This window comes from Triticum aestivum, chromosome 3B, assembly GCF_018294505.1.
Source record: "Triticum aestivum cultivar Chinese Spring chromosome 3B, IWGSC CS RefSeq v2.1, whole genome shotgun sequence".
NCBI lineage: Eukaryota > Viridiplantae > Streptophyta > Magnoliopsida > Poales > Poaceae > Triticum > Triticum aestivum.
This window is the reverse complement of record NC_057801.1, coordinates 686,207,248-686,229,486: the sequence shown is the minus strand read 5'-3', so window position 1 is coordinate 686,229,486 and position 22,239 is coordinate 686,207,248. Positions and strand designations below refer to the sequence as shown.

Here is a 22,239-nt window from a genome sequence, read left to right as displayed (position 1 = left end):
GAGTGACGACGCATAGGGCGGCCGAGTGGTTATAAGGTGACCAACCTAGTGGCGGCGCACGGGGCGGCCGAATGGTGATGAAGTGAATCGATCGAGTGAACCACAGTTGGGCTGCGATCCGGTCGCCACACCATCATCCGAGTGGAATAAATGGCGAGCTAGTCAATCCACGTTGTTCGTCTCAACGAGCCTGCAAGTTAGTACATCCACGAATATTTTTTGCTGGACTAAAGTGTCCATGCACGGACGCTATTTTGCAAGGATTAAAGACCACATATGGTCGTGCATGCATGCATGGATGTTAGTATTTTGCAGGGATTAAAGACCGGATTCGGCTTGCCTGCTTCCTTCCCATGCTCCCATCCGTGCTTCCACTTCATCCTACGGTTGTCTTTTTTTTTCCTTTCTAATCTAATCATCTCCCCCCTGATTTTAAGGGGGTAGGGCCGGACCTTATTTTGTTCCAATCAAATCATGCCACATATGCGGGAGCACGGATGGGCACACACGCAGGGAGCAGGCAAGTCTCGTCCTTAAAGACCACAAATGGCTGTGCATGCATGCATGGATTAATCGGTGTGGAAACCGAATGGTGGGCAATTAAGCCATTAATTTACGGGAAAGGCGGGGGTATCAATCACCATAATTAGGTAACGAAACCCTCTCCTAATTGGCTGCTTAATGAGGGAATTATCTTAATGAAATGGTAACTGACCCATGACCTGCACTTGGGTTAGAGGGTTACCTTTTCTTCCATGCAGACGATGCAGGTGAAACAAGCGCATGCGATGAGGCAGCGTATGCCGCTGGAGATGTGGGAGAGGGCCGGCGAGCTTGTCGCAGGGCGGCCAGCACGACACGAGGTCGGCGAGCTCGTCGCTCGGCGGCCAGCATGGCGTGGGGCCGGCGAGCGCGCGGCGGGACGAGCGAGTACGGCGCTGGGCCGACGAACGCGGCGCGGGGCCGGCAAGTGCGTCACCAGGCGGGCGAGCGCTGCGCAGCATGTCACCGCTCTGGGAGCTGGACGGGATCGATCCCTTCGCATCTTCGTCCGCACGTGTGGTGACCATGCGTCGAGGAGCGGCAACGGCGTTCGCATACGAGGCCGAAGACGACCCTGTTCTTGGTAAAGGTGAAACACATCATAAGTAAAATAGGGAATAGATGTAAGAATTGCTACAAACCGTTCACATCATGGTTCGATAGACGCCATGCCCCACGGTGGGCACCAACTGTCGTGGGAACGATTCCGACAAGAAGAGAGGGGTAGGATAACAGAGCATGATCTATCGAGATGCAAATGGGTGACACGGTGATTTTAGCGAGTTCGGGACTCTCATGGTGGAGATAACAACCCTACGTCTCGTGCTCCGGAGAGGCTTTGTTTTATCTGAGCATATATCCGGAGATTACAATGTGTGTGTGTGAGAGAGAAACGGATCCCCATGCCTGAGCTAAGTCCGGAGACTAATGGTGAAAAGAGAGAGAGGTGGAAGAAGCCCCCAGTCTAGTGGTGGGGGTGGCTTATATACAATGTGCCACCCCCCCTCCTATGTTTCAAAGTGGAGCATCAATGCCATAATGCCTGCCCACAACAAAATCGCCCCGCTGACTATTGGTCTTCGCATATCCGAGTGAGTTACATAGCCGAGTGGAATGAGCTCGTCGAATGGAGTGCCGTGCTCCGAGTGGTTGTTGCCGTCCGAGTGACTTTCAAGTTGCAGTACATCTGGACGGGGATCTGGCCCAGGGGCCCAGTATAAAGTGTACGGTGTCCATGAGTAGGGTCTTTAGGTCAGGCCTGTTACCCTACCCCTAATACATGTCCTCGTCAGTCACCAGCAGGAGATGGAGGCGTACGAGACCGTGGAGGAGGAGGAGATGTTCGCCTACATGGATGAAGTCGAGCAGAAGGAGGATGAGCCGGAGCCCTCCTACCCGCCCGTCCAGCCGGCGCCCGGCACCGTCGTCGTGGACATCTCCGATGATGAAAAGTAGCTAGGATAGTACGTAGATGTAGTATGTAGGATTCCTTTTGCATGCTTCATATGGATCTAGGGATGAAATATGAGAGAGGCGGATGCAAAGTGACTAATTTGAGACGTGTTCGATCAGTGCCCGCGGACGCGTCGGGGCGCGTCCACTGGCGTTTGAGGGGTCGGATTTGCAAAGTCCGGGTCGTAGATGCTCTTAGACCGTGGCCAGCCCGAACGTTTGGAAAACATGACGTGGCAGCTCTGTGCTCTTTAATTCATTCAAAATAATTGAACGGTGATGAGTGATGAGCACGTTTGGTCTAAATATTTTATACCACACGTGTGACGCTTAGCATTTGGATAGGAGAAACTTTCTAGTGGTTTGTGTTGCATCATGCTATTGCTCATGTCAACGGTACTATTTAGATAAAATGTCAGACACTTCCTAGACCTCTTGCAAGTGTAGGGCAAAAAAAAAGTGAAGATGGCCAGGTAGAGAAGGAGGACCAAGAACAAAGAACTGCCAGCAGCAGCGTTACATCCGTTCCCTAGCTAGACCTGTCTACACTACGCTTCTCGCCAGCGATCAACTTGAGCGGATCAGTGCCCCGCGCCTCCTCCGCTCGGCCCCATGGGTAGCATCTCCATCAACGACGACACCAGCGCGGACGCCGTTGAGGACGACGCCGGGCTCGGTGGCACGGGTCGTGCGGCATCGGCACACCGCACGAAGCCCATGGTGAAGATTATCGCAGCGACAGCCACGACGACGACGACGAACAAGCTGCGGTGACGGTGGGCATCCATGGCTTCCAAGAAGCAAAGGAACGTGCCCTGCGATCTAGATCCTCTGGAAACTTCACAGAGCACGCACGCACGCACGTATCTCCCGGAATATCTAGCCGCCCGGTTCTGAGTGTAGAGATTGCAGTCTGGTGCTGGTGCTGGTGCTGGTCCGCCACTTGTGTGACTCGTGTAGTGTGTGTATATATATGGAGAGGAATCTGGTGGCGTGCAGCTGGCCGGTACACCGTGTCCGTGTGCCCCGTTCTTCGCGGCCAACTAGGTTGGAAATTCTCGTGCTGGACTGGAACGCTGACCGTCCCTTCTGCCGTGGCGCGTGGAAGAAACGGTCAACAAGGCTTGGACGGACGGACGGACGGACGAGCAGCGGCCGCCGCATTAACTCAGAGGAAAAACGCTGACCCGCCCGCCCGAGCCCGACTCTGCTGTGCTGGTGCTGGAACAGAGGAAATGGACATGACAGCAGGGGATCTGGTGTGGAAGGCGCACCGGCGCCGGCCACCTTTCGGTCCTCGGAAGCCTGAAGCTCATGTGGGTGCCGCCGTGCTGCTCGGAAGTCGGAGGAATGATGAACTCGCGGAGCAGCCGGAGCTCGGACGGGTTGACACGCCAGCGCCGCGCTCACCGGCCGTGCGCGCAGACTTGTATATTGTTCCTTCTCCGTGCAAAATTAGTCGTAGATGGCATGCAACCACGCGGGTGTGTTTGGCGGTGTTCCACACGACATGTGGCGCCACGCAAGCATGCAGCACCTCAAGTCTTGTCTTGACCTTCGAATCGTGCTTCACACCACACATATGTGGTGCGAAATTCCATGGCAGGAGTAAACACACGCATTTGTTTAGGCGTCACAGGTCCATCAAGTGTACGTCATAGCTCGCAAGTCATTCTTTTTAGAAAAAAACAGGGGACTCTCCCCGGCTCCATATAGAAAAAAGTCCAAAACAAACCTCGAAGTTGTAGATAAAAGCTAAATCAAACGCTGAACTTTGAATCCCGGAAATTGGCACTCTGAACTTGTAATCCCGATCTATTTTGGACCCTAGACCTGTTTGGCACACTGGGAATAAGAAAATCCCGGCCGGGATAACCTGCTACTCAGAAATTGGGCCGGCTCACTATAACACAGCAAGAAATCGTGAACTTTAAAATATATTCGCGCAATTCTAAAATTTTCAGAAGTTAAAAATTATTCCTGTTTTCTATTTATCGCACAAATTCAATTCCTTTTGTGTTTTTAATTTTTTCTGGAATTTAGAAATTCTATTCGCATTTTTAAAACTGTTTCTGATTTAAAAAAAATCTAAAAAAGTTCAGAATTTTAACAGTTTTTCACATGCTATGAAAATGTATCGAATTTTCAAAAATTGTGTCACATTTTATAAATAATGTTTTTAGAATGTTGTAAATAATGTTTTTAGAAAATGTTTCGGATCGTTGCCTAAGGACTCGTCTGGGCCGGCCAACCAAACATGAAGCGAGCATTTCTTTTCTGAAAGCTGAACAAAAATTTTAAGAGCGAACACTTTTGAAATATAAACATTTTCTGAAACCCGAACATAATTTTAAAGTGTGAATGCTTTTTGAAAAAATTACAAAATAGGAAAAAAATTCGAAATCTGAACAAATTCTAAGAAAATATTTTGTGACATCTAAAAAATATCACAAGTTTAAAAAAATGTACGGACCAATTCAAACAAATGTTTGTGCAATGTATAATAATATTTCTGTGATTCAAAAAATGTTTCATACATTCCAAAAAATGTAGCATTTCAATAATGTTCATGAGTTTCAAAAAAATGTGTTTGTGACGTTTTCAAACAAAAATGTGTGTACAATGTAAAAAAATTGTTTGCATGTTGTAAAAATTGTGTCTTACACTTAATAGAATATACCTAGCATGTGTTTGAAAAAAGTGTCTACAAGTTCAAAAATGTTGAACTATGTGAAAGAGTGTTCGTTTAGTTTTATAAAATGTTTATTGTCACTAAAAAATGTAAACATGTATCTGAAAAAAATATAACCATGTATTCAATTTTTTTTGAAAACATTTAATTTAAAAATGTACATAATGTATTTGAAACTATCAAAAGTTTATCAAAAAAAATTATGTGTGCGTTATAGTGAACATTGGGTACGGAGAAAAAATAGACATGTGTAAGAAAGAAAAAAGAAAACAAAAAAACGATGAAAACCCAGAGCAGTGCGCGCGCGGGAGCTACGCCGCTAATGGGCCGGCCCAATTCAGCAAATACCGGTTAAGTCCTCCCAAGGTTTAAAATAGACCGAGATAAGAGAGTTTGGTGTGCTGATTTCAGGGATTGAGAGTTCAGGGTTTGATTTAGCTTTCGCCGACAAATTCAAGGTTTGTTTTGGACTTTTCCCTCCATATAAATACGAAACTGCATACAAGAGCCAAGTCGAACCAACCTATAAAAGTATATAAATATAAAAAGTCTGGAACAAAATCGAGTTATTTAACCAAAACCACCCCAATTGGGGCTAGGGTAATACGTCAGTACCAGATTTGAGCCATGTCACAAAAAACCACCAACTCTGAGACTAATTGGTAACGCGGAGCACTGACTGGCCGTTTTAGCCGCGGAAACAGCAAAACCGACAGGTCGGGCCCACTTGTTGGGTCGACGTGGCGCGGGCTGACGGACGACGTTAGACGGCAGGTGACCGCCGTTTCCGCGCACGTGTATTAGGTCACGCGCCCACCGTTTCCTCCTCCAATCCCCGATTCAGTTTCCCTCCCGCGCGTTCCTCCCGCTCTACTCATGGCGACCAGCTTCGGCGGCGGCGATGGCGGAGAAGGTCTCGACGGCTCCGGCGGCGGTGGTCGTTCTTCCGGTGGCCGCCGCCCGCAATGCCACCCCATTGGCAAGTTGGGCCCCAACCCCGATGGTGATCCGCACTCGACAGCGGATTGGGGAAAAGTTGTCCTACCGCCGCCGTCCCAGTATGCGGATGAGGCAGAGAAGGCGTCGGCGGCGGCAGATTTGTTGGGGGAGGAAGTACCCCCGCCCCCCGGTGTATCCATCTCCACCTAGGTAAATCTCAGTGCAAAAAACCTTGGGTTAGGGTTCTAGCAATACTGCTTAGTTAGGATACTTAGGGTTAGTTCTAGCAATACTGCTTCGTTGGGGAGGAAGCTCCTATGCCTAGATGAAGATGCAGTTTTTTCTTTGTTTTTTTCCGAATTACTAAATGTATCATAGTTTTTTCTGCATTTGTTGGCTCTTGTGGCATAGATCTTATTGTTGTTACTTTGTTTTATATGTGAATATGTCATAGTTTTTATTGTGCCACTTAAAATGTAAAGGTCATTAATTTGATTTGTGTTCTATAGGCCTGAAAATGTTGTGCCACTGTACTGAAAATGTTGTTATTTTGTGAATCTTAATAAGTTTTGTGTTCTGTAGGCCCAAGGAGCCATGGTCATTATATTTTCAGTTTCCTTCTAAAGATGCTGCCAAAAAATATGCCCTTGTGAAGATGTATGAGAGAGACATCAGTTATGGCAGTTTGCTTAATGTGATGGTCAGAAATGGATATGGAAGTGATGACAGTATTTGCTACTTGAGGAAGGATGGCACAAGGCTGCAAGGGATTACTATCATCAGAAACAACACTGAAGTGGATGAGATGATAAAGAAATTTAAAAGCAGTCAGACATTGTGTTTGTATGTTAAAGAGGGGGAATTAGATATAAAACAAGCACCGGTTAACAAAAAGTGCAGAACATGAAGAAGTGGACCCAGGTGATATAATTGAAGATTTAACAGTGGACCCACCAGTTGTATTTGATGTTAGTGAGTCAGGTGTTGTTGACAAAATAATAGATGATTATGTTGGATCATCATATTTTGTTGGTACACAATAAAGTGTTAACTATATGCCAATAAAATCAATTCCTCCACCATGCTAGTTACTTCTTGGGACACAAAATTGTTGGGGAGCATAGTAATTTCAAAAAAAAATCCTACGCACACGCAAGATCATGGTGATGCATATCAACGAGAGGGGAGAGTGTCGTCCATGTACCCTCGTAGACCGTAAGCGGAAGCGTTATGACAACGCGGTTGATGTAGTCGTATGTCTTCACGATCGACCGATCCTAGTACCGAACGTACGGCACCTCCGCGATCTGCACACGTTCAGCTCGGTAACGTCCCACGAACTCACGATCCAGTAGAGCTTCGAGGGAGAGTTCCCTCAGCACGACAGCGTGATGACGATGTTGATGAAGCTACCGACGCAGAGCTTCTCCTAAGCACCACTTGTTGGAAATATGCCCTAGAGGAAATAATAAAAGTGTTATTATTATATTTCCTTGTTCATGATAATTGTCTTTTATTCATGCTATAACTGTATTATCCGGAAATCGTAATACACGTGTGAATACATAGCCACAATATGTCCCTAGTGAGCCTCTAGTTGACTAGCTCGTTGTGATCAACAGATAGTCATGGTTTCCTGGCTATGGACATTGGATGTCGTTGATAACGGGATCACATCATTAGGAGAATGATGTGATGGACAAGACCCAATCCTAAGCATAGCACAAAGATCGTGTAGTTCGTTTGCTAGAGCTTTGCCAATGTCAAGTATCTCTTCCTTTGACCATGAGAGCGTGTAACTCCTGGATACCGTAGGAGTGCTTTGGGTGTATCAAACGTCACAACATAACTGGGTGACTATAAAGGTGCACTACAGGTATCTCCGAAAGTATCTATTGTTTTATGCGGATCGAGACTGGGATTTGTCACTCCGTGTAAACGGAGAGGTATCTCTGGGCCCACTCGATAGGACATCATCATAATGTGCACAATGTGACCAAGGGGTTGATCACGGGATGATGTGTTACGGAACGAGTAAAGAGACTTGCCGGTAACGAGATTGAACAAGGTATCGGTTATACCGACGATCGAATCTCGGGCAAGTAAAATACCGCTAGACAAAGGGAATTGTATACGGGATCGATTGAGTCCTTGACATCGTGGTTCATCCGATGAGATCATCGTGGAACATGTGGGAGCCAACAAGGGTACCCAGATCCCGATGTTGGTTATTGACCGGAGAATGTCTCGGTCATGTCTGCATGTCTCCCGAACCCGTAGGGTCTACACACTTAAGGTTCGATGACGCTAGGGTTATAAAGGAAGCTTGTATGTGGTTACCGAATGTTGTTCGGAGTCCCGGATGAGATCCCGGACGTCACGAGGAGTTCCGGAATGGTCCGGAGGTAAAGATTTATATATAGGAAGTCCTGTTTCGGCCATCGGGACAAGTTTCGGGGTCATCGGTATTGTACCGGGACCACCGGAAGGGTCCCGGGGGCCCACCGGGTGGGGCCACCTGCCCCGGGGGGCCACATGGGCTGTAGGGGGTGTGCCTTGGCCTACATGGGCCAAGGGCACCAGCCCCAAGAGGCCCATGCGCCTAGGGAACCCTAGAGGGAAGAGTCCTCAAGGGGGAAGGCACCTCCGAGGTGCCTTGGGGACGATGGACTCCTCCCCCCCCCCTCTTGGCCGCACCCCTTTCTTGGAGTAACGGGCAAGGCTGCGCCTCCCCCCTCTCCCTTGCCCCTATATATAGTGGAGGGAAGGGAGGGCATCCATACCTGAGCCCTTGGCGCCTCCCTCCCCCCGTGACACCTCCTCCTCTCCCGTAGGTGCTTGGCGAAGCCCTGCAGGATTGCCACGCTCCTCCATCACCACCACGCCGTTGTGCTGCTGCTGGATGGAGTCTTCCTCAACCTCTCCCTCTCTCCTTGCTGGATCAAGGCGTGGGAGACATCGTCGAGCTGTACGTGTGTTGAACGCGAAGGTGCCGTCCGTTCGGCACTAGGATCATCGGTGATCTGAATCACGACGAGTACGACTCCATCAACCCCGTTCACTTGAACGCTTCCGCTTAGCGATCTACAAGGGTATGTAGATGCACTCTCCTTCTACTCGTAGCTGGTTTCTCCATAGATAGATCTTGGTGACGCGTAGGAAAATTTTGAATTTCTGCTACGTTCCCCAACAGTGGCATCATGAGCTAGGTCTATTGCGTAGATTCTTTGCACGAGTAGAACACAAAGTAGTTGTGGGCGTTGATGTTGTTCAATATGCTTACCGTTACTAGTCCAATCTTGTTTCGACGGTATTGTGGGATGAAGCGGCCCGGACCGACCTTACACGTACTCTTACGTGAGACAGGTTCCACCGATTGACATGCACTTGGTGCATAAGGTGGCTAGCGGGTGCCAGTCTCTCCCACTTTAGTCGGAACGGATTCGATGAAAAGGGTCCTTATGAAGGGTAAATAGCAATTGGCATATCACGTTGTGATTTTGCGTAGGTAAGAAACGTTCTTGCTAGAAACCCATAGCAGCCACGTAAAACATGCAAACAACAATTAGAGGACGTCTAACTTGTTTTTGCAGGGTATGCTATGTGATGTGATATGGCCAAAAGGATGTGATGAATGATATATGTGATGTATGAGATTGATCATGTTCTTGTAATAGGATTCACGACTTGCATGTCGATGAGTATGACAACCGGCAGGAGCCATAGGAGTTGTCTTAATTTATTGTATGACCCGCGTGTCATTGAAGAACGCCATGTAAACTACTTTACTTTATTGCTAAACGCGTTAGTCATAGAAGTAGAAGTAGTCGTTGGCGTGACAACTTCATGAAGACACGATGATGGAGATCATGATGATGGAGATCATGGTGTCATGCCGGTGACAAGATGATCATGGAGCCCCGAAGATGAATATCAAAGGAGCTATATGATATTGGCCATATCATGTCACTACTCTATTTGATTGCATGTGATGTTTATCATGTTTATGCATCTTGTTTGCTTAGAACGACGGTAGTAAATAAGATGATCCCTTACAACAATTTCAAGAAGTGTTCTCCCCTAACTGTGCACCGTTGCTACAGTTCGTCGCTTCTAAGCACCACGTGATGATCGGGTGTGATGGATTCTTACGTTCACATACAACGGGTGTAAGACAGTTTTACACAGCGAAAACACTTAGGGTTAACTTGACGAGCCTAGCATGTGCAGACATGGCCTCGGAACACGGAGACCGAAAGGTCGAGCATGAGTCGTATAGTAGATACGATCAACATGAAGATGTTCACCGATGATGACTAGTCCGTCTCACGTGATGATCGGACACGGCCTAGTTGACTCGGATCATGTAATCACTTAGATGACCGGAGGGATGTCTATCTGAGTGGGAGTTCATAAGATGAACTTAATTATCCTGAACATAGTCAAAAGACCTTTTGCAAATTATATCGTAGCTCGCGCTTTAGTTCTACTGTTTTAGATATGTTCCTAGAGAAAATATAGTTGAAAGTTGACAGTAGCGATTATGCGGACACTAGAACGCTTATGTCCTTAATGCACTGCTTAGTGTGCTGAACCCCAAACGTCGTTTGTGGATGTTTCGAACATCGAACATACACGTTTTGATAACTACGTGATAGTTCAGTTAAATGATTTAAGTAGAGGCACCAAAGACGTTTTCGAAACGTCGCGGAACATGTGAGATGTTTCGAGGGCTGAAATTGGGATTTCAGGCTCGTGCCCACGTCAAGAGGTATAAAACCTCCGACGATTTTCTTAGCCTGCAAACTAAGGGAGAAAAGCTCAATCGTTGAGCTTGTGCTCAGATTGTCTGAGTACAACAATCACTTGAATCGAGTGGGAGTTGATCTTCCAGATGAGATAGTGATGTTCCCCAAAGTCATTGCCACCAAGCTGCTAGAGCTTCGTGATGAACTATAACATATCAAGGATAGAGATGATGATCCTTGAGGTATTTGCGTTGTTTGACATCACGAAAGTAGAAATCAAGAAGGAGCATCAATTGTTGATGGTTGATGAAACCACTAGTTTCAAGAAGGGCAAGGGAAAGAAGGGATACTTCATGAAACGGCAAATCAGCTGCTGCGCCAATGAAGAAACCCGAGGTTGAACCCAAACCCGAGACTAAGTGCTTCTGTAATAAGGGGAACAACCACTGGAGCAAGATTACCCTAGATACTTGGTAGATGAGAAGGCTGGCAAGGTCGATAGAAGTATATTGGATATACATTATGTTAATGTGTACTTTACTAGTACTCCTAGTAGCACCAGGGTATTAGATACCGGTTCGGTTGCTAAGTGTTAGTAACACGAAATAAAAGCTACGGAATAAAACGGAGACTAGCTAAAGGTGAGCTGACGATATGTGTTGGAAGTGTTTCCAAGTTTGATGTGATCTAACATCGCACGCTCCCTCTACCATCAAGATTAGTATTAAACCTGAATAAGTGCTCTTGCACCTAAAGGAATGGTTTATTGAATCTTGATCGTAGGGATACACATTTTCATGCCAAAAGATATAAGATAGTAATGATAGTACCACTTGTGGCACTGCCATGTAAGTCATAATGGTATAAAACGCATGAAGAAGCTCCATGTTGATGGATCTTTGGACTCACTCATTTTGAAGAGTTTGAGACATGCGAACCATGTCTATTGGTATATATGCATGAAGAAACTCCATGCAAATGGATCGTTTGGACTCACTTGATTTTGAATCACTTGAGATATGCAAATCATACCACATGGACAAGATGACTGAAAAGCCTCACTTTTAGTAAAGTGGAACAAGATAGCAACTCGTTGGAAGTAACACATTTTGATGTGTGCAGTCCAATGAGTGCTGAGGCATGCAGTGAATATCGTTATGTTCTTACTTCACAGATGATTTGAGTAGATGTTGAGTATATTTACTTGATGGATCACGAGTCTGAATTATTGACAGGTTCAAGTAATTTCAGTGTGAAGTTGGAAGATCATCGTGATAAGAGGATAAAAATATCTATGATATGATCATAGAGATGAATATCTGAGTTGCGAGTTTTGGCACACAATTAAGACATTGTGGAAATTGTTTCACAATTAATACCGCCTGGAACACCATAGTATGATGGTGTGTCCGAACATCATAGTTGCACCCTATTGGATATGGTGCGTACCATGATGTCTCTTATCGAATTACCACTATTGTCCATGGGTTAGGCATTAGAGACAACCACATTCACTTTAAAGAGGGCACCACGTAATTCCGTTGAGATGACACCGTATGAATTATGGTTTAGAGAAACCTAAGTTGTCGTTTCTTAAAGGTTTGGGGCTGCGACGCTTATGTGAAAAAGTTTCAGCTTGATAAGCTCGAACCCAAAGCGGACAAAATGCATCTTCATAGGACACCCAAAACAGTTGGGTATACCTCCTAATTCAGATCCGAAAGCAATATGAATTGTTTCTAGAATCGGGTCCTTTCTCGAGGAAAGGTTTCTCTCGAAAGAATTGAGTGGGAGAGTGGTGGAGACTTGATGAGGTTATTGAACCGTCTCTTCAACTAGTGTGTGACAGGGCACAGGGAGTTGTTCCTGTGGCACCTACACCAATTGAAGTGGAAGCTTATGATATTGATCATGAAACTTCGGATCAAGTCACTCCCAAACCTCGTAGGATGACAAGGATGCGTACTACTTCAGAGTGGTACGTAATCCTGTCTTGGAAGTCATGTTGCTGGACAACAATGAACCTACGAGCTATGGAGAAGCGTTGGTGGGCCCGGATTCCGATAAATGGCTCGAGGCCATAAAATCCGAGAACGGATCCATGGACTTTGGTGGACTTGCCCGATGATCGGCAAGCCATTAAGATAAGTGGATCTTTAAGAAGAAGACGGACGTGGATGGTAATGTCACCGTCCATGAAGCTCGACTTGTGGCGAAAAGTTTTTCACAAGTTCAAGGAGTTGACTACGATGAGATTTCCTCATCCGTAGCGATGCTTAAAGTCCGTCGGATTCATGTTAGCATTAGCTGTATTTATGAAATCTGGCAGATGGATATCAAAACGAGTTTCCTTACCAGTTTTCGTGAGGAAAGATTGTAGGTAATACAATCAGAAAGTTTTTGTCGATCCTAAGGATGCTAAAAGGTATGCTAGCTCCAGCGATCCTTCTAAGGACTGGAGTGAGCATCTCGGAGTTGGAATGTATGCTTTGATGATGATCAAAGATTTTGGGTTTGTACAAAGTTTATGAGAAACTTGTATTTCCAAAGAAGTGAGTGGGAGCACTATAGAATTTCTGATGAGTATATGTTGTTGACATATTGATAATCAGAGATGATGTAGAATTTCTAGAAAGCATATAGGGTTATTTTGAAAGTGTTTTTCAATGGAAAGCCTGGATTAAGCTACTTGAACATTGAGCATCAAGATCTATAAGGATAGATCAAAATGCTTAATAATACTTTCAAATGAGCACATACCTTGACATGATCTTGAAGGTGTTCAAGATGGACCAGTCAAAGAAGGAGTTCTTGCCTGAGTTGTAAGGTACGAAGTTAAGACTTAAAGCTCGACCACGGCAGAATAGAGAGAAAGGACGAAGGTCGTCCCCTATGCTTAAGACGTAGGCTCTTCAGTATGCTATGCTGTGTACCGCACCTGAAGTGTGCCTTGCCATGAGTCAGTCAAGGGGTACAAGAGTGATCCATGAATGGATCACAGGACAGCGGTCAAAGTTATCCTTAGTAACTAGTGGACTAAGGAATTTTCTCGATTATGGAGGTGTTAAAAGAGTTCGTCGTAAAGGGTTACGTCGATGCAAGCTTAACACCTATCCGGATAGCTCTGAGTAGAGATACCGGATACGTACAATGGAGCAACAATTTAGAATAGCTCCAAGTAGAACAGTTATTTGGAATAGCTCCAAATAGAACGTGGGAGCTGCATCTAGGAGATGACATAGAGATTTGTAAAGCACACACGGATCTGAAAGGTTCAGACCCGTTGACTAAAACCTCTCTCACAAGCAGAACATGACCAAACCCCAGATCTCATTGAGTCTTGATCACATGATGATGTGAACTAGTTTAGTGACACTAGTAAACTCTTTGGATGTTGGTCACATGGTGATGTGACCTGTCAGTGTTAATCACATGGTAATGTGAACTAGATTATTGACTCTAGTGCAAGTGGGAGACTGTTGGAAATATGCCCTAGAGGAAATAATAAAAGTGTTATTATTATGTTTCCTTGTTCATGATAATTGTCTTTTATTCATGCTATAACTGTATTATCCAGAAATCGTAATACACGTGTGAATACATAGACCACAATATGTCCCTAGTGAGCCTCTAGTTGACTAGCTCGTTGTGATCAACAGATAGTCATGGTTTCCTGGCTATGGACATTGGATGTTGTTGATAACGGGATCACATCATTAGGAGAATGATGTGATGGACAAGACCCAATCCTAAGCATAGCACAAAGATCGTGTAGTTCGTTTGCTAGAGCTTTGCCAATGTCAAGTATCTCTTCCTTTGACCATGAGAGCGTGTAACTCCTGGATACCGTAGGAGTGCTTTGGGTGTATCAAACGTCACAACGTAACTGGGTGACTATAAAGGTGCACTACAGGTATCTCCGAAAGTATCTATTGTTTTATGCGGATCGAGACTGGGATTTGTCACTTCGTGTAAACGGAGAGGTATCTCTGGGCCCACTCGGTAGGACATCATCATAATGTGCACAATGTGACCAAGGGGTTGATCACGGGATGATGTGTTACGGAACGAGTAAAGAGACTTGCCGGTAACGAGATTGAACAAGGTATTGGTATACCGACGATCGAATCTCGGGCAAGTAAAATACCGCTAGACAAAGGGAATTGTATACGGGATCGATTGAGTCCTTGACATCGTGGTTCATCCGATGAGATCATCATGGAACATGTGGGAGCCAACAAGGGTATCCAGATCCCGCTGTTGGTTATTGACCGGAGAATGTCTCGGTCATGTATGCATGTCTCCCGAACCCGTAGGGTCTACACACTTAAGGTTCGATGACGCTAGGGTTATAAAGGAAGCTTGTATGTGGTTACCGAATGTTGTTCGGAGTCCCGGATGAGATCGCGGACGTCACGAGGAGTTTCGGAATGGTCCGGAGGTAAAGATTTATATATAGGAAGTCCTGTTCCGGCCATCGGGACAAGTTTCGGGGTCATCGGTATTGTACCGGGACCACCGGAAGGGTCCCGGGGGCCCACCGGGTGGGGCCACCTGCCCCGGGGGGGCACATGGGCTGTAGGGGGTGCGCCTTGGCCTACATGGGCCAAGGGCACCAGCCCCAAGAGGCCCATGCGCCTAGGGAACCCTAGAGGGAAGAGTCCTCAAGGGGGAAGGCACCTCCGAGGTGCCTTGGGGAGGATGGACTCCTCCCCCCCTCTTGGCCGCACCCCTTTCTTGGAGTAAGGGGCAAGGCTGCGCCTCCCCCCTCTCCCTTGCCCCTATATATAGTGGAGGGAAGGTAGGGCATCCATACCTGAGCCCTTAGCGCCTCCCTCCCTCCCGTGACACCTCCTCCTCTCCCGTAGGTGCTTGGCGAAGCCCTGCAGGATTGCCACGCTCCTCCATCACCACCACGCCGTTGTGCTGCTGCTGGATGGAGTCTTCCTCAACCTCTCCCTCTCTCCTTGCTGGATCAAGGCGTGGGAGACATCGTCGAGCTGTACGTGTGTTGAACGCGGAGGTGCCGTCCGTTCGGCACTAGGATCATCGGTGATCTGAATCACGACGAGTACGACTCCATCAACCCCGTTCACTTGAACGCTTCCGCTTAGCGATCTACAAGGGTATGTAGATGCACTCTCCTTCTACTCGTAGCTGGTTTCTCCATAGATAGATCTTGGTGACGCGTAGGAAAATTTTGAATTTCTGCTACGTTCCCCAACACCACTGCAATATAACCGAGGTGGATTATGGTGTAGGGGGGAACCGCACACGGCTAAAGATCAATGATCAACTTGTGTGTCTTGGGGTGCCCCCCCCGCCCCCGTATATAAAGGAGCTAGGGGGGAGGCGGCCGGCCAGGAGGAGGGCGCGCCAAGGGGGGAGTCCTACTCCCACCGGGAGTAGGACTCCTCCTTTCTTAGTAGGAGTGGGAGAAGGGGGAAGGAGGGGAGAGGGGGGAAGGAAAGGGGGGGCTCCTTGTCCAATTCGGACTAGAGCGGGAGGGGCGCGCGACCCTGCCTTGGCCGCCCCTCCTCTTCTCCACTAAGGCCCAATAGGCCCATTACACTCCCCGGGGGGTTCCGGTAACCCCCCGGTACTCCGGTATATGTCTGAACTTGCCCAGAACACTTCCGAAGTCCAAACATAGTCATCCAATATATCGATCTTTATGTATCGACCATTTCGAGACTCCTCGTCATTCCCGTGATCATATCCGGGACTCCGAACTACCTTCGGTACATCAAAACACATAAACTCATAATATTGATCGTCACCGAACGTTAAGCGTGCGGACCCTACGGATTCGAGAACTATGTAGACATGACCGAGACACGTCTCCGGTCAATAACCAATAGCGGAACCTGGATGCTCATATTGGCTCCTACATATTCTACGAAGATCTTTATTGGTCAAACTGCATAACAACATACGTTGTTCCCTTTATCATCGGTATGTTACTTGCCCGAGATTCGAGCGTCGGTATCTCAATACCTAGCTCAATCTTGTTACTGGCAAGTCTCTTTACTTGTTCCGTAATACATCATCCCGCAACTAACTCATTAGTTACATTGCTTGCAAGGCTTATAGTGATGTGCATTATCGAGAGGGCCCAAAGATACCTCCCCGACAATCGGAGTGACAAATCCTAATCGCGATCTATGCCAACTCAACAAGTACCATCGAAGACACCTGTAGAGCACCTTTATAATCACCCAGTTACGTTGTGACGTTTGGTAGCACACAAAGTGTTCCTCCGGTAATCGTGAGTTGCATAATCTCATAGTAATAGGAACATGTATAAGTCATGAAGAAAGCAATAGCAGTAAACTAAAATGATCAAGTGCTAAGCTAACGGAATAGGTCAAGTCAATCACATCATTCTCCCAATGATGTGATCCCATTTATCGAATGACAACTCATGTCTATGGTTAGGAAACCTTAACCATCTTTGATCAACGAGCTAGTCTAGTAGAGGCATACTAGTGACACTATGTTTGTCTATGTATTCACACATGTATTATCTTTCCGGTTAATACAATTCTAGCATGAATAATAAACATTTATCATGAAATAAGGAAATAAATAATAACTTTATTATTGCCTCTAGGGCATATTTCCTTCAGTCTCCCACTTGCAGTAGAGTCAATAATCTAGATTACACAGTAATGATTCTAACACCCATGGAGTCTTGGTGCTGATCATGTTTTGCTCGTGAGAGAGGCTTAGTCAATGGGTCTGCAACATTCAGATCCGTATGTATCTTGCAAATCTCTATGTCTCCCACCTGGACTTGGTCACGGATGGAATTGAAGCGTCTCTTGATGTGCTTGGTTCTCTTGTGAAATCTGGATTCCTTTGCCAAGGCAATTACACCAGTATTGTCACAAAAGATTTTCATTGGACCCGATGCACTAGGTATGACACCTAGATCGGATATGAACTCCTTCATCTAGACTCCTTCATTTGTTGCTTCCGAAGCAGCTATGTACTCCGCTTCACACGTAGATCCCGCCACGACGCTTTGTTTAGAACTGCACCAATTGACAACTCCATCGTTCAATATAAACACATATCCGGTCTGCGATTTAGAATCGTCCGGATCAGTGTCAAAGCTTGCATCGACGTAACCATTTATGACGAGCCTCTTTGTCACCTCCATAAACGAGAAACATATCCTTGGTCCTTTTCAGGTATTTCAGAAGGTTCTTGACCGCTGTCCAGTGATCCACTCCTGGATTACTTTGGTACCTCCCTGCTAAACTAATAGCAAGGCACACATCAGGTCTGGTACACATCATTGCATACATGATAGAGCCTATGGCTGAAGCATAGGGAACATTTTTCACTTTCTCTCTATCTTCTGCAGTGGTCGGGCATTGAGTCTGACTCAATTTCACACCTTGTATTACAGGCAAGAACCCTTTCTTTGCTTGATCCATTTTGAACTTTTTCAAAATTTTATCAAGGTATGTACTTTGTGAAAGTCCAATTAAGCGTCTTGATCTATCTCTATAGATCTTGATGCCCAATACATAAGCAGCTTCACCGAGGTCTTTCATTGAAAAACTCCTATTCAAGTACCCATTTATGCTATCCAGAAATTCTATATCATTTCCAATCAATAATATGTCATCGACATATAGTATTAGAAATACCACAGAGCTCCCACTCACTTTCTTGTAGATACAGGCTTCTCCAAAAGTCTGTATAAAACCATATGCTTTGATCACACTATCAAAGCGTTTATTCCAACTCCGAGAGGCTTGCACCAGTCCATAAATGGATCACTGGAGCTTGCACACTTTGTTAGCACCTTTTGGATCAACAAAACCTTCTGGTTGCATCATATACAACTCTTCTTCCAGTAATCCATTCAGGAATGCGGTTTTTACATCCATTTGCCAAATTTCATAATCATAAAATGCAGCAATTGCTAACATGATTTGGACATACTTAAGCATCGCTACGGGTGAGAAAGTATCATCGTAGTCAACCCCTTGAACTTGTCGAAAACCTTTCGCAACAAGTCGAGCTTTGTAGAGAGTAACATTACCATCAGCGTCAATCTTCTTCTTGAAGATCCATTTATTCTCGTTGGCTTGCCGATCATCGGGCAAGTCAACCAAAGTCCATACTTTGTTCTCATACATGGATCCCATCTTAGATTTCATGGCCTCAAGCCATTTTGCGGAATCTGGGCTCATCATCGCTTCCTCATAGTTCGTAGGTTCGCCATGGTCAAGTAACATGAACTCCAGAATAGGATTATCGTACCACTCTGGTGTGGATCTTACTCTATTTGACCTACAAGGTTCGGTAGTAACTTGATCTGAAGTTTCTTGATCAATATCATTAGCTTCCTCACTAATTGGTGTAGTCGTCACAGGAACTGGTTTCTGTGATGAACTATTTTCCAATAAGGGAGCAGGTACAGTTACCTCATCAAGTTCTACTTTCCTCCCACTCTCTTCTTTAGAGAGAAACTCCTACTCTAGAAAGGATCCATTCTTGGCAACGAATGCCTTGCCTTCGAATCTGTGATAGAAGGTGTACCCAACAATCTCCTTTGGGTATCCTATGAAGACACATTTCTCCGATTTGGGTTCGAGCTTATCAGGTTGAAGCTTTTTCACATAAGCATCGCAGGCCCAAACTTTAAGAAATGACAACTTTGGTTTCTTGCCAAACCAAAGTTCATAAGGTGTCGTCTCAATAGATTTTGATGGTGCCCTATTTAACGTGAATGCAGCCGTCTCTAGAGCATAACCCAAGATGATAGCGGTAAATCAGTAAGAGACATCATAGATCGCACCATATCTAGTAAAGTATGATTACGACATTCGGACACACCGTTACGCTGTGGTGTTCCGGGTGGCGTGAGTTGCGAAACTATTCCGCATTGTTTCAAATGTAGACCAAACTCGCAACTCAAATATTCTCCTCCGCGATCTAATCATAGAAACTTTATTTTCTTGTTACGATGATTTTCAACTTCAATCTGAAATTCTTTGAACTTTTCAAATGTTTCAGACTTATGTTTCATTAAGTAGATTTACCCATATCTGCTTAAATCATCTGTGAAGGTGAGAAAATAACGATACCCACCGCGAGCCTCAACATTCATTGGACCACATACATCAGTATGTATGATCTCCAACAAATCAGTTGCTCACTCCAGAGTTCCGAAGAACGACGTTTTAGTCATCTTGCCCATGAGGCATGGTTCGCAAGTACCAAGTGATTCATAATCAAGTGATTCCAAAAGTCCATAAGTATGGAGTTTCTTCATGTGCTTTACACCAATATGACCCAAATGGCAGTGCCACAAATAAGTTGCACTATCAATATCAACTCTGCATCTTTTGGCTTCAACATTATGAATATGTGTATCACTACTATTGAGATTCATCAAAACTAGACCACTCTTCAAGGGTGCATGACCATAAAAGATATTACTCATATAAATAGAACCATTATTCTCATATTTAAATGAATAACCGTCTCGCATCAAACAAGATCCAGATATAATGTTCATGCTCAACACTGGCACCAAATAATAATTATTTAGGTCTAAAACTAATCCCGAAGGTAGATGTAGAGGTAGCGTGCGGACGGCGATCACATCGACTTTGGAACCATTTCCCACGCGCATCGTCACCTCATCCTTAGCCAGTGTTCGCTGAATCCGTAGTCCCTGTTTTGAGTTGCAAATGTTAGCAACAGAACCAGTATCAAATACCCAGGTGCGACTACGAGCTCTGATAAGGTACACATCAATAACATGTATATCACATATACCTTTGTTCACCTTGCCATCCTTCTTATCCGCCAAATACTTGGGGCAGTTCCGCTTCCAGTGACCAGTCTGCTTGCAGTAGAAGCACTCAGTCTCAGGCTTAGGTCCAGACTTGGGTTTCTTCTCTTGAGCAGCAACTTGTTTGTTGTTCCTTTTGAAGTTCCCCTTCTTCTTCCCTTTACCCTTTTTCTTGAAACTGGTGGTCTTATTGACCATCAACACTTGATGCTCCTTCTTGATTTCTACCTCCGCAGACTTTAGCATTGCGAAGAGATCGGGAATTGTCTTATCCATCCCTTGCATGTTATAGTTCATCACGAAGCTCTTGTAGCTTGGTGGCAGTGATTGAAGAACTCTGTCAATGACGCTATCATCCGGAAGATTAACTCACAGTTGAATCAAGTGATTGTTATACCCAGACATTCTGAGTATATGCTCACTGACAGAACTATTCTCCTCCATCTTGTAGCTGTAGAACTTATTGAAGACTTCATATCTCTCAATCCGGGCATTTGCTTGAAATATTTACTTCAACTCCTGGAACATCTCATATGCTCCATGACGTTCAAAACATCGTTGAAGTCCCGGTTCTAAGTCGTAAAGCATGGCACACTGAACTATCAAGTAGTCATCAGCTTTGCTCTGCCAGATGTTCTTAACGTCGTCTGTTGCATCTGCAGCAGGCCTGGCACCCAGTGGTGCTTCTAGGACGTAATTCTTCTGTGCAGCAATGAGGATAATCCTCAAGTTATGGGTTTCCTGGATTAGGGGGTATCCGGACAGCCGGACTATATACTTTGGCCGGACTGTTGGACCGTGAAGATACAAGACCCAAGACTTTGTCCCGTGTCCGGATGGGACTCTCCTTTGCGTGGAAGACAAGCTTGGCGATCCGAATATTATATTTCCATCTTTGTAACCCACTCGGTGTAAACCCTAGCCCCCTCCGGTGTCTATATAAACCGGAGGGTTTAGTCCTTAGAGACACAATCATAATCATCATAGGCTAGCTTCTAGGGTTTAGCCTCTACGATCTCGTGGTAGATCAACTCTTGTAATACTCATATCATCAATATCAATCAAGCAGGAAGTAGGGTTTTACCTCCATCGAGAGGGCCCGAACCTGGGTAAAACATCGCGTCCCTTGCCTCCTATTACCATTACCCTCAGATGCACAGATCGGGGGCCCCTACCTGAGATCCGCCGGTTTTGACACCGACATTGGTGCTTTCATTGAGAGTTCCTCTGTGTCGTCGCTGCGAGGCTTGACAGCTCCTTCAATCATCAACAACACGGTCCAGGGTGAGACTTTTCTTCCCGGACAGATCTTCGTGTTTGGTGGCTACGCACTGCGGGCCAATTTGCTTGGCCATCTGGAGTAGATCGACAGCTACGCCCCTAGCCACCAGGTCAGGTTCGGAAACTTGAACTACACGACCGATATCCGCAGAGACTTGATCTTCAACGGATTCGGGCCTGCGCCAGGAGCGCCGAACAATCACGATGAGCACGGCTTAGACCTGCTGTCGGACAAATGCTCGGGATATCGCCCCTGCGGGAGCCCCTGGCCTAAATCCGGGGTGGATTGCGTCGCCCGAGGACGGGTGGATAGACCCTGCCCCGGAGGCCGCACACCTATCGGTGGTAGAGCCGAACACAGACTTCACCCCCAAGGAAGTCTGTGACATCGGACCCCCGGACTCGTATCCGACTGTAGGTTCCAGTCCACGCACCCCCGAGCCCACCGAATCTGGTGGGGCTCCGGTAATGGAGTTCACCACTACGGATATCTTCCAGCACTCGCCCTTTGGCGACATGCTGAACTCGTTAAAGTCTCTCTCTTTGTCAGGAGGCTCTTGGCCGAACTATGTCCGGCTCGAATGGGAAGCATGCGATGAAGGAATTCGTTGCCCACCCACCACCCACTTCATTGCCACGGTCGATGATTTAACCGACATGCTTGACTTCGACTCTGAAGACATCGACGGTATGGACGACGATGAAGGAGAAGAACAGGAACCACCGCCCACGGGGCGGTGGACAGCCACCTCCTCATATGATAT

The 22,239-nt window shown here is 46.1% G+C and overlaps 1 pseudogene; it reads right to left on the bottom strand.

Moving 5' to 3' along the window:
* LOC123067697 (polyadenylate-binding protein 7-like) overlaps nucleotides 1-1,070 on the bottom strand; it is a 29,864-nt pseudogene extending 28,794 nt beyond the window's left edge.
* Nucleotides 1,071-22,239: the final 21,169 nt, after the last annotated feature.